Source organism: Bison bison, unplaced genomic scaffold (assembly GCF_000754665.1).
Source record: "Bison bison bison isolate TAMUID 2011002044 unplaced genomic scaffold, Bison_UMD1.0 scf7180017864462, whole genome shotgun sequence".
In the NCBI taxonomy this organism is placed as follows: domain Eukaryota; kingdom Metazoa; phylum Chordata; class Mammalia; order Artiodactyla; family Bovidae; genus Bison; species Bison bison.
This window is the reverse complement of record NW_011495024.1, coordinates 5,617,900-5,632,225: the sequence shown is the minus strand read 5'-3', so window position 1 is coordinate 5,632,225 and position 14,326 is coordinate 5,617,900.

Genomic DNA, 14,326 nt, shown 5'->3' with positions numbered 1-14,326 from the left:
CCATCAAAAAAGAGGAGACTACATATTCTTCTCAAGTGTACATGGAATGTTCTCCAGGATTGACCACATGCTGGGCCACAAGGTGAGCCTTGGTAAATTTAAGAGAATTTAAAGAAAAAATGCTTGAAATTATATCAAGCATCTTTTATGACTACATAGTTATGAGATTAAAGATAAACTACAAAAAAAGTCCCTAAAAAGCCCAAACACATGGCAGCAAATAATATGCTACTAAACAATTAATGAATCACAGAAGAAATCAAAGAGAAAATAAAAAAGAATACTTAGAGACATATGAAAATGAAAACACAATGGTCCAAACCTATCAGATACAGCAAAAACAGTATTAAGAGGAAAGGTTATAGTAATACAAGCTGACCTGAAGAAACAAGAAAATCTCAAATAAACAACCTAACCTTACACCTAAAACAACTAGAGAAAGAACACACAAAATCTAAATTAGTAGAAGGAAAGAAATCATTAAGATTAGAGCAGAAATAAATGGGAGACAATGAAAACAATAACAAAGATTAATTAGGCCAAAAGCTGGCTCTTTGGAAAGATAAACAAAATTGATAAACCTTTAGCCAGACTCATCAAGATGAAAAGGGAGAAGACTCAGATCAATACAATTAGAATGGAAAAAGGATATGCTACTACTGACTCCATAGACATGCCAAGGATCATGAGAGACTACTATGAGCAATTGTATGCCAATAAATTGGACAGCCTAGAAGAAGTGGACAAACTCTTTGAAAGGCACAGTCTCCCAAGACTGAACCAGGAATAAATAGAAAATATGAATAGACCAATGAGGAGCACAGAAATGGAAATTGTGATGTAAAACCTCCCAACAAAATTCCAGGACCTGATGGATTCACAGGCCAGTTCTATCAAACATTTAGAGAAGAGTTAACACCTATCCTTGCGAAATTGTTCCAAAAATTTTTAGAGGAAGGAAGACTTCCAAACTCATTTAATGAGGCCACCATCACCCTGATACCAAACTCAGACAAATATACCACAAAAAAGAGAAAACTACAGGCAGTATCACTGATGAACATAGATGCAAAAATTCTGAACAAAATACTAGCAATCCATATCCAGAAATACATTAGAAGATAATACATTATGATCAAGTGGGATTCATCCCAGGAATGCAAGGATTCTTCAACATCAACAAATCAATCAATGTGATAAATCACATCAACAAATTGAAGAATAAGATCTGTATAATCATCTTGATATATGCAGAAAAAGCTTTTGACAAAATTCAGCAAATATTTTTCTTAAAAACTTTGTAGAAAGGGAGCATAGAGGGAACATACCTCAACATAATAAAGGTCATATATGAAAAAGCTACAGCTAGCATCATCCTTAGTGGTGAAAACCTGAAAGCATTTCCTCTTACCTCAAGAACAAGACACCACCATTTTTATTTAACATAGTTTTTGAAGTCCTACCTACAGCAATAAAAGAAGAGAAAGAAAGAAAAGGAATTCAAATTGGAAAAGAGGAAGTTAAACTGCCACTGTTTGCAGATGACATGACACTATACATAGAATATCCCAAAGATGCTACCAGAAAATTACTAAAATAAATCAATGAATTTGGCAAATTTGCAGTTTACAAAATTAATACACAGAAACCTATTGCATTTCTATACACTAACTATGAAAGATCAGAAAGGAAAATTCAAGAAACAATTCCATTTACCATTGCATCAAAATATAAAATAAAAACATAGGAATAAGCCTACCTAAGGAGACAAAAGACCTATACTCTGAAAACTATAAGATGCTGATGAAAGATATCAAAGAAGACACAACAGATAGAAAGATACACTATGTTCATGGATTGGAGGAATCAAATTATTGTCAAAATGTCTATACTACCCAAGTTAATCTACAGATTCAAGGCAATTCCTATAAAATTAGCAACAGCATTTTCCACAGAACTAAAACAAACAAACAAACAAACATCTCAAAATTTGTATGGAGACAGTAAACACCATGAATAGCTAAAACATCTTGAGAAAGAAAGATGGAACTAGAGGAATTAGGCTCCCTGACTTCAAACTATACCTTAGAGCGATAGTCATGAAAACAGTATTGTAGTGGTACAAAAGTAGAAATATAGGTCAATGGAACAGGAAAGAAAGCTGAAAAATAAGCCCATGTACCTACAGTCAATTAAGCTATGACAAAAGAGGCAAGACTCCACAATACTGGAAAAACAGTCTCTTCAACAAATGGTATTGTGAAAAATGGGCAGCTACATGTAGAAAAATGAAATTAGATAGTTCTTTAACTTGATATACAAAAATAAGCTCAAAATGGATTAAAGGCTTAAATGTGAGACTGAACACTATGAAACTTCTAGAGGAAAACATAGGCAGAATACTCTCTTACATAAGTCACAGCTATATCTTTTTCAATCCATTTGCCAGAATGATGGAAATAAAAACAAAAATAAACAAATGGGACCTATTTAAACTCAAAAGATTTTTTTAAAGCAAATAAAAAAATTAACAAAAACAACTCATAGATTGGGAGAAAATATTTGCAAATGATGTGACTGATTAAGGGATTAGTCTCCAAAATTTACAAACAGCTCATGACACTTAGCATCAAATTCTACAACCACTCAAAAAATAGGCAGAAGACTAAATAAACATTTCTCTCCATCTAGTCAAGGTTATGGTTTTTCCAGTGGTCATGTATGGATGTGAGAGTTGGACCGTGAAGAAAGCTGAGTGCTGAAGAATTGATGCTTTTGAACTGTGGTGTTGGAGAAGACTCTTGAGAGTCCCTTGGACTGCAAGGAGATCCAGCCAGTCCATCCTAAAGGAGATTAGTCCTGGGTGTTCATTGGAAGGATTGATGTTGAAGCTGAAACTCCAATTCTTTGGCCACCTGATGTGAAGAGTTGACTCATTGGAAAAGACCCTGATGCTGGGAGGTATTGGGGGCAGGAGGAGAAGGGGATGACAGAGGATGAGATGGTTGGATGGTATCACCGACTCGATGGACATGGGTTTGAGTGGACTCTGGGAGTTGGTGATGGAAAGGGAGGCCTACCGTGCTGCAGTTCATGGGGTTGCAAAGAGTTGGACACGACTGAACTGAACTGAACTGAAAGAAGACATACAGATGCCAAAAGGCACATGAAAAGATGATCAGCATTGCTAATTATTATATAAATGCAAATCAAGACTATAGTGAGGTATCACCTCACACCAGCCAGAATGTCTACCACCAAAAAATGCACAAATGATAAATGCTGAAGAGGGTGTGGAGGGAAGGGAACCCTCCTAAACTATTGGTGGGAATGTAAATTGGTACAGTCAATATGGCAGTTCCTAAAATACTAAAAATAAAGCTACTGTGTGTGTGTGTGTGTGTATGTGTGTGTGTTAGTCACCCAGTCACATCTGACCCTGCAATCCCATGGACTGTAGCTCGGTAGGCTCTTCTGTCCTTGGAACTCTTCAGGCAAGAGTACTGGTGTAGGTAGCCATCTCCTTCTCCAGGAGATCTTCCCCACCCAGGAATCAAACCCAGGGCTCTTGCATTGCAGGTGGATTCCTTACCATCTCAGCCACCAAAGAAGCCCAGAGCTACCATATGACCATAAAATCTCATTCCTGAGCATATATCTGAAGAAAAGCATAAACCAAAAGGATATATGCACCCTAATATTCATTTCAGTGGTGTTTACAATAGTCAAGACATGGAAGCAACCTAAATGTCCATCAACAGAGGAATGGATAAAGAAAACATAGTACATATATGAAATGGAATATTACTCAGTCATTAAAAAGAAAGAAATAATGCCATTTACAACAATATGGATGGATCTAGAGAGTATCATACTTAGTGAAGTACGTCAGAGAAGGAGAAATCTCATATTACATACTTTATATGTGGAATCTAAAAAGAAATGGTACAAATGAACTTAGGTACAAAACAGAAACAGACCCACAGATTTCAAGAATTAACTTATGGTTGCTGGGGGAAAGGATGGAAGGAAGGACAGTTAGGGAGTTTGGGATAGACATGTACTCACTGCTATATTTAAAATGGATAACCTGTAAGGACATACTGTATAACACATACAACTTTGCTCTATGTTATATAGCAGCCTGGATGGGAGGGAAGTTTGGGGGAGAATGGATACAAGTATATGTATGATTGAGCCACTTCACTGTTCACCAGAATCTATTACAACATTGTTTATTAATCAGGTATACCTCAATACAAAGTAAAAAGTCTAAATATTAAAAAAATCAAAATCAATTTAGGCCATACAATGCTGTTTGTTAAATGCAAAAGTGAGTAGAGTATGTTGTAGTTCACTTCAGTTCAGTCGCTCAGTCGTGTCCGACTCTTTGCGACCCCATGAATCGCAGCACGCCAGGCCTCCCTGTCCACCAACAACTCCCAGAGTTCACTCAGACTCATATCCATTGAGTCAGTGATGCCATTCAGCCATCTCATCCTCTGTCGTCCCCTTCTCTGCCTGCCCCCAAGCCCTCCCAGCATCAGAGTCTTTTCCAATGAGTCAACTCTTCGCATGAGGTGGTCAAAGTACTGGAGTTTCAGCTTTAGCATCATTTCTTCCAAAGAAATCCCAGGGCTGATCTTCAGAATGGACTGGTTGGGTCTCTTTGCAGTCCAAGGGACTTGCAAGAGTCTTCTCCAACACAACAGTTCAAAAGCATCAATTCTTCGGTGCTCAGATTTCTTCACAGTCCAACTCTCACATTCATACAAGACCACTGGAAAAAGAGTTAACCTCAAATATCTGAACTCTAAACAAGGCCTTCTATGCTTCTTCCATGAGAAATTCTATAGAAAGTGAAGGTTTTGTTCTGCTTAAACCTTTATCATACATATTTAGTTGTTCTTATGTACAACTCACTACTTAGGATATTTAAGTTAAAGTGAGTTAAAAGCTATTGAAATTCTACTTGATCCCTACTACAATTGAGAAAAAATAGTTTAGTAACAACAAAAACAAATTTGTATAGCTATATTTTGTTATCTGATTTTTTAAAAGGGAATTTAATCTCTGAGGCATTTTCTCCTGAAAGTAAGAATTCACAAATTTCACAAAAAGACATTTAAAAAAATTACTCAAGGACCAAGTGATTATTAGCTCCAAAACACAGCAAAGTATATCCATATGAATGGTTTTAATATTAATTTTGTACAAAGCAAAGGGAATAATATTGTCTATTAATGTAAATAATATAATTGTGAAAAGGAAAGTGATAGTGGATGTATGGGCGAGTCTCCTATCATTTCAGTTCAGTTGCTTGGAAGTGTCCAGTTGTTTGTGACCCCATGGACTGCAGCATGCCAGGCCTCCCTGACCATCATCAACTCCTGGAGCTTGCTCAAACTCATGTCTATTGAGTTGATGATGCCATCCAACCATCTCACCCCCTGCTGTCCCCTTCTCCTTCTGCCTTCAGTCTTTCCCAGCAAAAGGATCTTTTCCAATAAGTCACTTCTTTGCATCAGGTGGTGAAAGTATTGGAGCTTCAGCTTCATAAGGACTGAATATTCATCAGTCCTTCCAATGAATATTCAGGACTGATTTCCTTTAGGATAGACTGGTTGGATCTCCTTACAGTCCAAGGGACTTTTAAGAGTCTTCCCCAACACCACAGTTCAAAGCATCAGTTCATTGGTGTTCAGCTTTCTTTATGGTCCAACTCTCACATTCATGCATGACTGCTGGAAAAGCTGTAACTTTGACTAGACTGAACACTGGAAAAATAATGCCTCTGCTTTTTAATATGCTGTCTAGGTTGGTCATAGCCTTTCTTCCAAGGAGCAAGTGTCTTTTAATTTCAGGGCTGCTGTCAACATCTCAGTGATTTTGCAGCAATAATTTTGCAGCCCAGAGAAAGAAAGTCTGTCACTGTTTTTATTGTTTCCCCATCATTTTGCCATTAAATGATGGGACTGGATGCCATGATCTTAGTTTTTTGAATGTTGAGTGTTAAGCCAGCTTTTTCACTCTCCTCTTCCACTTTCATCAAGAGACTCTTCAGTTCCTCTTCACTTTCTGCCACAAGGGTAGTGTCATCAGCATGTCTGAGGTTATTGATATTTCCCCTGGCAGTCTTGGTTCCAGCTTGTGTTTTATCCAGCCTGGCATTTCTCATGTTGTGCTCTGCACGTAAATTCATAAGCAAGTTGACAATATACAGCCTTGACATGGTCCTTTTCCAATTTTGAACCAGCTGATTGTTCCATGTCTGGTTCTAACTGTTGCTTCTTGACCTGCATACAGATTTCTCAGGAGGCAGGTAAAGTGGTCTGGGATTCCCATCTCTTGAAGAATTTTCCACTGTTTGTTGTGATCCACAGTCAAAGGATTTAGCATAGTCAATGAAGCAGAAGCAGATGTTTTTTTGGAACTCTTTTGCTTTTACAATGATCCAACATATGTTGACAATTTGATTTCTGGTTCCTCTGCCTTTTCTAAGTCTAGCTTGAACATCAGCAAGTTCATGATTCACATACTGTTGAAGCCTGTCTTGGAGAATTTTGAGCATTACTTTACTAGTGTGTGAGATGAGTGCAATTGTGGGGAAGTTCGCACATTCCTTGGCATTGTCTGTCTTTGAGATTGGAATGAAAGCTGACTTTTTTAGTTCTGTGGCCACTGCTAAGTTTGCAAATTTGCTGGCATATTGAGTGAAGTATCTTAATAGCATCACCTTTTAGGACTTGAAATAGCTCAGCTGGAATTCCATCACCTCCACTAGCTTTGTTCACAGTGATGCTTTCTAAGGCCCACTTGACTTCATTTCAGGATGGCTGGCTCTAGGTGAGTGATCACACCATCGTAGGTATCTGGTCATGATTCTTTTTTGTATACTTCTTCTGTGTATTCTTGCCACCTCTCCTTAATATCTTCTGATTCAATTAGGTCCATACAATTTCTGTCTTTTATTGTGCCCATCTTTGCATGAAATGCCCACTTAGTATTTCTCATTTTCTTGAAGAGATCTCTAGTAATTTTCCATCTATTTCTTTGCATTGATCACAGAGGAAGGCTTTCTTAGATCTCCTTGCTGCTCTTTGAAACTGTGCATTCAAATAGGTATCTTTCTTTTTATCCTTTGGCTTTTGCTTCTCTTCTTTCCTCAGCTATTTGTAAGGCCTCCTCAGACAACCATTTTGCCTTTTTGCATTTCTTTTTCTTGGGGATAGTCCTGATCACTGCCTCCTGTACAATGTCATGAACCTATGTCCATTGTTCTTCAGGCACTCTATCAAATCTAATCCTTTGAATCTCTTTGTCACTTCCACTGCGTAAATGTAAGAGATTTGATTTAGGTCATACATGAATGGTCTATTAGTTTTCCCTACTTTCTTCAATTAAGTCTGAATTTGGCAATAAGGAGTTCATGATTTGAGGCACAGTCAGCTCCAAGTCTTGTTTTTCTGACTGTATAGAGCTTCTCGATCTTCAGCTATGAAGAATATAATTAATCTGATTTCGGTCTTGATTTCCATCTATAGAGTATTTTCTTATGTTGTTGAAAGAGGGTGTTTGCCATGACCAGTGAACTCACTTGACAAAACTGTTAGCTTTTGCCCTGCTTCATTTTGTAGTCCAAGGCCAAACATGCCTGTTACTCCAGATATCTCTTAACTTCCTGCTTTTTCATTCCAGTCCCCTATGATGGAAAGGACAATTTTTTTTTTTTTTTTTTGGTGTTAGTTCTAGAAGGTCTCATAGGTATTCACAGAACTGTTCAACTTCAGCTTCTTTGGCATGAGTGGTTGGGGCATAGACTTGGATTACTGTGATACTGAATGGTTTTCCTTGGAAACAAACGGAGATCATTCTGTAATTTTTCAGATTGCACTCAAGAACTGCATTTTGGAGTCTTTTGTTGACTACGAGGGCTACTCCATTTATTCTAAGGGATTCTTGCCCACAGTATTAGATGTAATGGCCATCTGAATTCAGTTCACCCATTCTGGTCCATTTTAGTTCATTGATTTCTAAAATGTTAATGTTCACTCTTGCCATCTCCTGCTTGACCATTTCCAATTTACCTTGATTCATGGACCTAACATTCCAGGTTCCTATACAATATTGTTCTTTACAGCATCAGACTTTAATCAGTCACATTCACAACTGGGTGCTGTTTTTTCATTGGCTCAGCCTCTTTGTTTTTTCCTGAGCTATTTCTCCATTCTTCTCCAGTAGCATATTCAGCACCTACCAAGTGGGGGAGTTCATCTTTCAGTGTCATAACATTTTGCCTTTTCATACTGTTCATGGGGTTCTCAAGGCAAGAATACTGACTTGTGGTTTGCCATTCCCATCATCAGTGGACCACGTTTTGTCAGAACTCTCCACCATGACCCGTCCATCTTGGGTGGCCCCACACAGCATGGCTCATAGTTTCATTTTGTTAGACAAGTCTGTTGTCCGTGTTAGCTTTCTGTGACTGTGACTTTTATTCTGCCTGCCCTCTGATGAATTAGGATAAGAGGATTATGGAAGCTTCTTGAATCTCCCATACTTATCCAAATAAATTTAACAAATGTATAACTTATCCATATAAACCCTATATCAATCTCTATTTAGCTTTTATTCCCAGCATCTTAGATCTTGCACCTAACCCTGATCATAAACACTTCAGTACCAACAGACACATCTGTGATCATGACGTTCTTCATGCCTCTGCTTCCAACTTTTTATTTCCTAGATGGATTACTATGAGATGTCATAACTCTACCCAGAGCAATCTATAGTTTTAATGTGATTCCTCTCAAATTACTCATGATACGTTTTGAAGAACTAGAACAAATAATTCCCAAATTTGCATTGAACCACAAAATACCCAGAAGTGTCAAAGCCATCCTGATGATAAAGAACAAAGCTGGAGATATAACCTTCCCAGACTCAGACAATGCTGTGAAGCTACATGAATCAAATTAGTGTTATGTTGACACAAAAGGACTTCCCTGGTGGCTCAGTGGCAAAGAATCTGCCTACAACACAAGAAATCAAGAAGATGGATGTTCAGTCCCTAAGTTGGGAAGATCCCCTGGAGGAGGATATGGCACTCTTCCCCATTAGTCTTGCCTGGAGAATCCCATGAACAGAGGAGCCTGGCAGGCTACAGTCCATGGGGTTGCAAAGAGTCAGACACAACTGAAGTGACTGAGCATGCACACATGCATTGGCACAAAAACATATCTATCAATCAATGGAAGAAGAAAGATAACCCAGAAATAAACTCATATGCCTATAGTCAACTAATCTCAGACAAAGGAGGCAAGACTATATAATGGAGAAAAGATAGTCTCTTCAATAAGTGGTGCTGGGAAAACTGGACAGTTACATATAAAATAACATAAGGATATTCTCTAACACCATATACAAAAATAAACTCAAAATGGATTAAAGACATAAATGTAAGGCTAAATACTATAAAACTCTTATAGAAAACAGTAGGCAGAGAACTCTTTGACATAAATTACAACAATATTTTTTAGATCTATCTCCTAGAAAAATGAAAATAAAAGCAAAAACAAACAAACAAACAAACTGAACTTAATTAAACTTACAAGTTTTTGAATAGAAAAGAAAACCATAAACAAAATGAAAAGACAATCTATGGAATAGAAGAAAGTATTTGCAAATGATGCAACCAAGAAGAGCTTAATTTCTAAACTACACAAACAGTTCCTATGTGTCAATGTCAAAAAGAATAAATAAATATACAATCCAATCAAACAATGGGCAGAGGTACTAAATAGACAATTCTGCAAAGATATACAGATGGCCAAGAGGCAATAAATAGATGTTTAACATCATTGTAAGAACACTGGAGTGGGTTGCCATTTCCTTCTCTAATGCATGAAAGTGAAAAGTGAAAGGAAGTCGCTCAGTCGTGTCCGACGCTCAGCAACCCCATGGACTGCAGCCTTCCAGGCTCCTCCGTCCATGGGATTTTCCAGGCAAGAGTACTGGAGTGGGGTGCCATTGCCTTCTCCCATTAATTATTAGAGAGATGCAAATCAAAACTACAATGAGATAGTATCTCATACTGGTGAGAATGGCCACCATTAAAAAGTCTACAAATAAACAGTGCTGAAGAGGATGCAGAGAAAAAGGAACCTTGCTACACCATTTGTTGGGAATGTAAATTGTTACGGACATTATGAAGAACACTATTGAGGTTTCCTCAGAAACTAAAAATGGAGTTACCATATGATCCAGCAATTCCACTCTTAGGTATATATCCAGAGAAAACTCTAATTCAAAAAGATACATGCAGCCCAATGTTTATAGCAGTGCTATTTGCCGTGACGGACCACACAGAAGCACGGCAGAGAGGAGCTACCCCACACCTAAGGTCAGGGGTGGCGGTGGAGAGGAGCAACCCCACGTCCAAGGAGCGGCAGCTGCGTGGGCGCAACAGGGTGGAGAGGAGCTACTCCACGTTCAAGGTCAGGAGGGACAACCTCGTCCAAGGTAAGGAGCAGCGGCTGTGCTTTGCTAGAGCAGCCGTGAAGAAATACCCCACTTTCAAGGTGAGAGAAACCCAGGTAAGACGGTAGGTGTTGCAAGAGGGCATCAGAGGGGAGACATACTGAAATCATAATCACAGAAAACTAGCCAATCTGATCACATGGACCACAGCCTTGTCTAACTCAATGAAACTAAGCCATGCCCTGTGGGGCGACCCAAAAAGGATGGGTCATGGTAAAGAGTTCTGACAGAATGTGGTCTGCTGGAGAAGGGAATGGCAAACAACTTCAGTATTCTTGCATTGAGAACCCCCTGAACAGTATGAAAAGGCAAAATGATAGGATACTGAAAGAGGAACTCCCCAGGTTCGTAAGTGCCCAATATGCTACTGGAGATCAGTAGAGAAATAACTCCAGAAAGAATGAAGGGATGGAGCCAAAGCAAAAACAATATCCAGTTGTGGATGTGACTAGTGATAGAAGCAAGGTCTGATGCTGTAAAGAGCAATATTGCACAGGAACCTGGAATGTTAGGTCCATGAATCAAGGCAAATTGGAAGTGGTCAAACAGGAGATGGCACAAGTGAATGTCTGCATTCTAGGAATCAGCGAACTAAAATGGACTGGAATGGGTGAATTTACTCAGATGACCATTATATCTACTACTGTGGGCAGGAACCCCTTAGAAGAAATGGAGTAGCCATCATGGTCAACAAAAGAGTCCAAAATGCAGTACTTGGATGCAATCTCAAAAACGACAGAATGATCTCTGTTCATTTCCAAGGCAATCCATTCAATATCACAGTGATCCAAGCCTGTGCCCCAACCAGTAACACTGAAGAAGCTGCAGGTGAATGGTTCTATGAAGACCTACAAGAACTCTTAGAGCTAACACCCCAAAAAGATGTGCTTTTCATTATAGGTGACTGGAATGCAAAAGTAGGAAGTCAAGAAACACCTGGAGTAACAGGCAAATTTGGCCTTGGAGTACAGAATGAAGCACGGCAAAGGCTAATAGAGTTTTGCCAAGAGAATGCACTGGTCATAGCAAACACTCTCTTCCAACAACACAAGCGAAGACTCTATACATGGACATCACCAGATGGTCATCACTGAAATCAGACTGATTATATTGTTTGCAGCTAAAGATGGAGAAGCTCTATACAGTCAGCAAAAACAAGACCGGGAGCTGACTGTGGCTCAATTCATGAACTCTTTATTGCCAAATTCAGACTTAAATGGAAGACAGTAGGGAAAACCACTAGACTATTCAGGTATGTCCTAAATTAAATCCCTTATGATTATACAGCGGAAGTGAGATATAGATTTAAGGGACTAGATCGGATAGACAGAGTGCCTGATGAACTATGGACGGAGATTCGTGACATTGTACAGGAGAGAGGGATCAAGACCATCTCCATGGAAAAGAAATGCAAAAAAGCAAAATGGCTGTCTGAGGAGGCCTTACAAATAGCTGTGAAGAGAAGTAAAAAGCAAAGGAGAAAAGGAAAGATACTCCCATTTGAATGCAGAGTTCCAAACAACAGCAAGGAGAGATAAGAAAGCCTTCCTCAGTGATCAATGCAAAGAAACAGAGGAAAACAACAGAACGGGAAAGACTAGAGATCTCTTCAAGAAAATTAGAGATACCAAGGGAACATTTCATGCAAAGATGGGCTAAAGGACAGAAATGGTATGGACCTAACAGAAGCAGAAGATATTAAGAAGAGGTGGCAAGAAGACACAGAAGTGTATAAAAAAGATCTTCACAACCCACATAATCACAATGGTGTGATCACTCACCTAGAACTGGATATCCTGAAATGTGAAGTCAAGTGAGCCTTAGAAAGCATCACTACGAACAAAGCTAGTGGAGATGATGGAATTCCAGTTGAGCTATTCCAAATCCTGAAAGATGATACTGTGAAAGTGCTGCACTCAATATGCCAGCACATTTGGAAAACTCAGCAGTGGCCACAAGACTGGAAAAGGTCAATTTTCATTCCAATCCCCAAAGAAGGCAATGCCAAAGAAGGCTCAAACTACCACACAATAGCACTCATCTCACATAGTAGTACAGTAATGCTCAAAATTTTCCAAACCAGGCTTCAGCAGTACGTGAACTGTGAACTTCCAGATGTTCAAGCTGGTTTTAGAAAAGGCAGAGGAACCAGAGATCAAATTACCAACATCTGTTGGATCATGGAAAAAGCAAGGGAGTTCCAGAAAAACATCTATTTCTGTTTTATTGACTATGCCAAAGCCTTTGACTGTGTGGATCACAATAAACTGTGGAAAATTCTGAAAGAGATGGGAATACCAGACCACCTGACCTGCCTCTTAAGAAACCTATATGCAGGCCAGGAAGGAATAGTTAGAACTGGACAAGGAACAACAGACTGGTTCTAAAAAGGAAAAGGAGTACATCAAGGCTGTATATTGCCACCCTGCTTATTTAACTTATATGCAGAGTACGTCATGAGAAACGCTGGACTGGAAGAAACACAAGCTGGAATCAAGATTGCCAGGAGAAATCTCAATAACCTCAGATATGCAAATGACACCATCCTTATGGTAGAAAGTGAAGAGGAACTAAAAAGCCTCTTGATGAAAGTGAAGGAGGAGAGTGAAAAAGTTGGCTTAAAGCTCAACATTCAGAAAGTGAAGATCATGGCATCCAGTCCCATCACTTGATGGGAAATAAATGGGGAAACAGTGGAAACAGTGTCAGAGTTTATTTTTCTGGGCTCCAAGGTCACTGCAGATGGTGATTGCAGCCATGGAATTAAAAGACGCTTACTTCTTGGAAGGAAAGTTATGACCAACATTGATAGCATATTAAAACTCAGAGACATTACTTTGTAACAAAGGTCCATCTAGTCAAGGCTGTGGTTTTTCCTGTGGTCATGTATGGATGTGAGAGTTGGACTGTGAAGAAAGCTGAGTGCCGAAGAATTGATGTTTTTGAACTGTGGTGTTGGAGAAGACTCTTGCAAGTCCCTTGGACTGCAAGGAGTTCCAACCAGTCCATCCTAAAGGAGACCAGTCCTGGGTATTCATTGGAAGAACTGATGCTGAAGCTGAAACTCCAATACTTTGGTCACCTCTTGTGAAGAGTTGATTTATTGGAAAAGACTCTGATGCTGGGAGGAAGTGGGGGCAGGAGGAGAAGGGGACAGCAGAGGATGAGATGGCTGGATGGCATCACCGACTTGATGCACATGAGTTTGGGTGAACTCCAGGAGTTGGTGATGGACAGGGTGGCCTGCCGTGCTGAGATTCACGGGGTTGCAAAGAGTCAAACATGACTAAGGGTGTGAACTAAACTGAAATGAAGACATAGAAGCAACCTAAGGGTCTATTGAAAGATTACTAGATAAATGTACATCTTGTTGTACCTACCACGAGGTAATATAACTAAGACATAAAAAATGAAATAATGTTATTTGTAGCAACATGGATAGAGCTAGAGATTATCATATTAAGTGAAGTAGTCAGAACGAGAAAGACAAATACCATAAAATATCAAATATATGTGGACTCTAAAAAATGATACAAATGTACAAAACAGAAATAGATCTAAAGAAAGAGAAAACAAACTTATGGTTATCAAAAGGGGAAGGGGAAGGGTTCTTGGGATTAACAGATACACACTGCTCTGCTGTGCTTATTCACTCAGTTGTTTTCAATTCTTTGTGGTCTTATGGACCACAGCTAGCCAAGGTCCCTTGTTCATGGGGATTCTTCAGGCAAGAATACTTGAGTTGGTTGCCTTGCCCTCCTCGAGTGATCTTCCCAATCCAGGGATT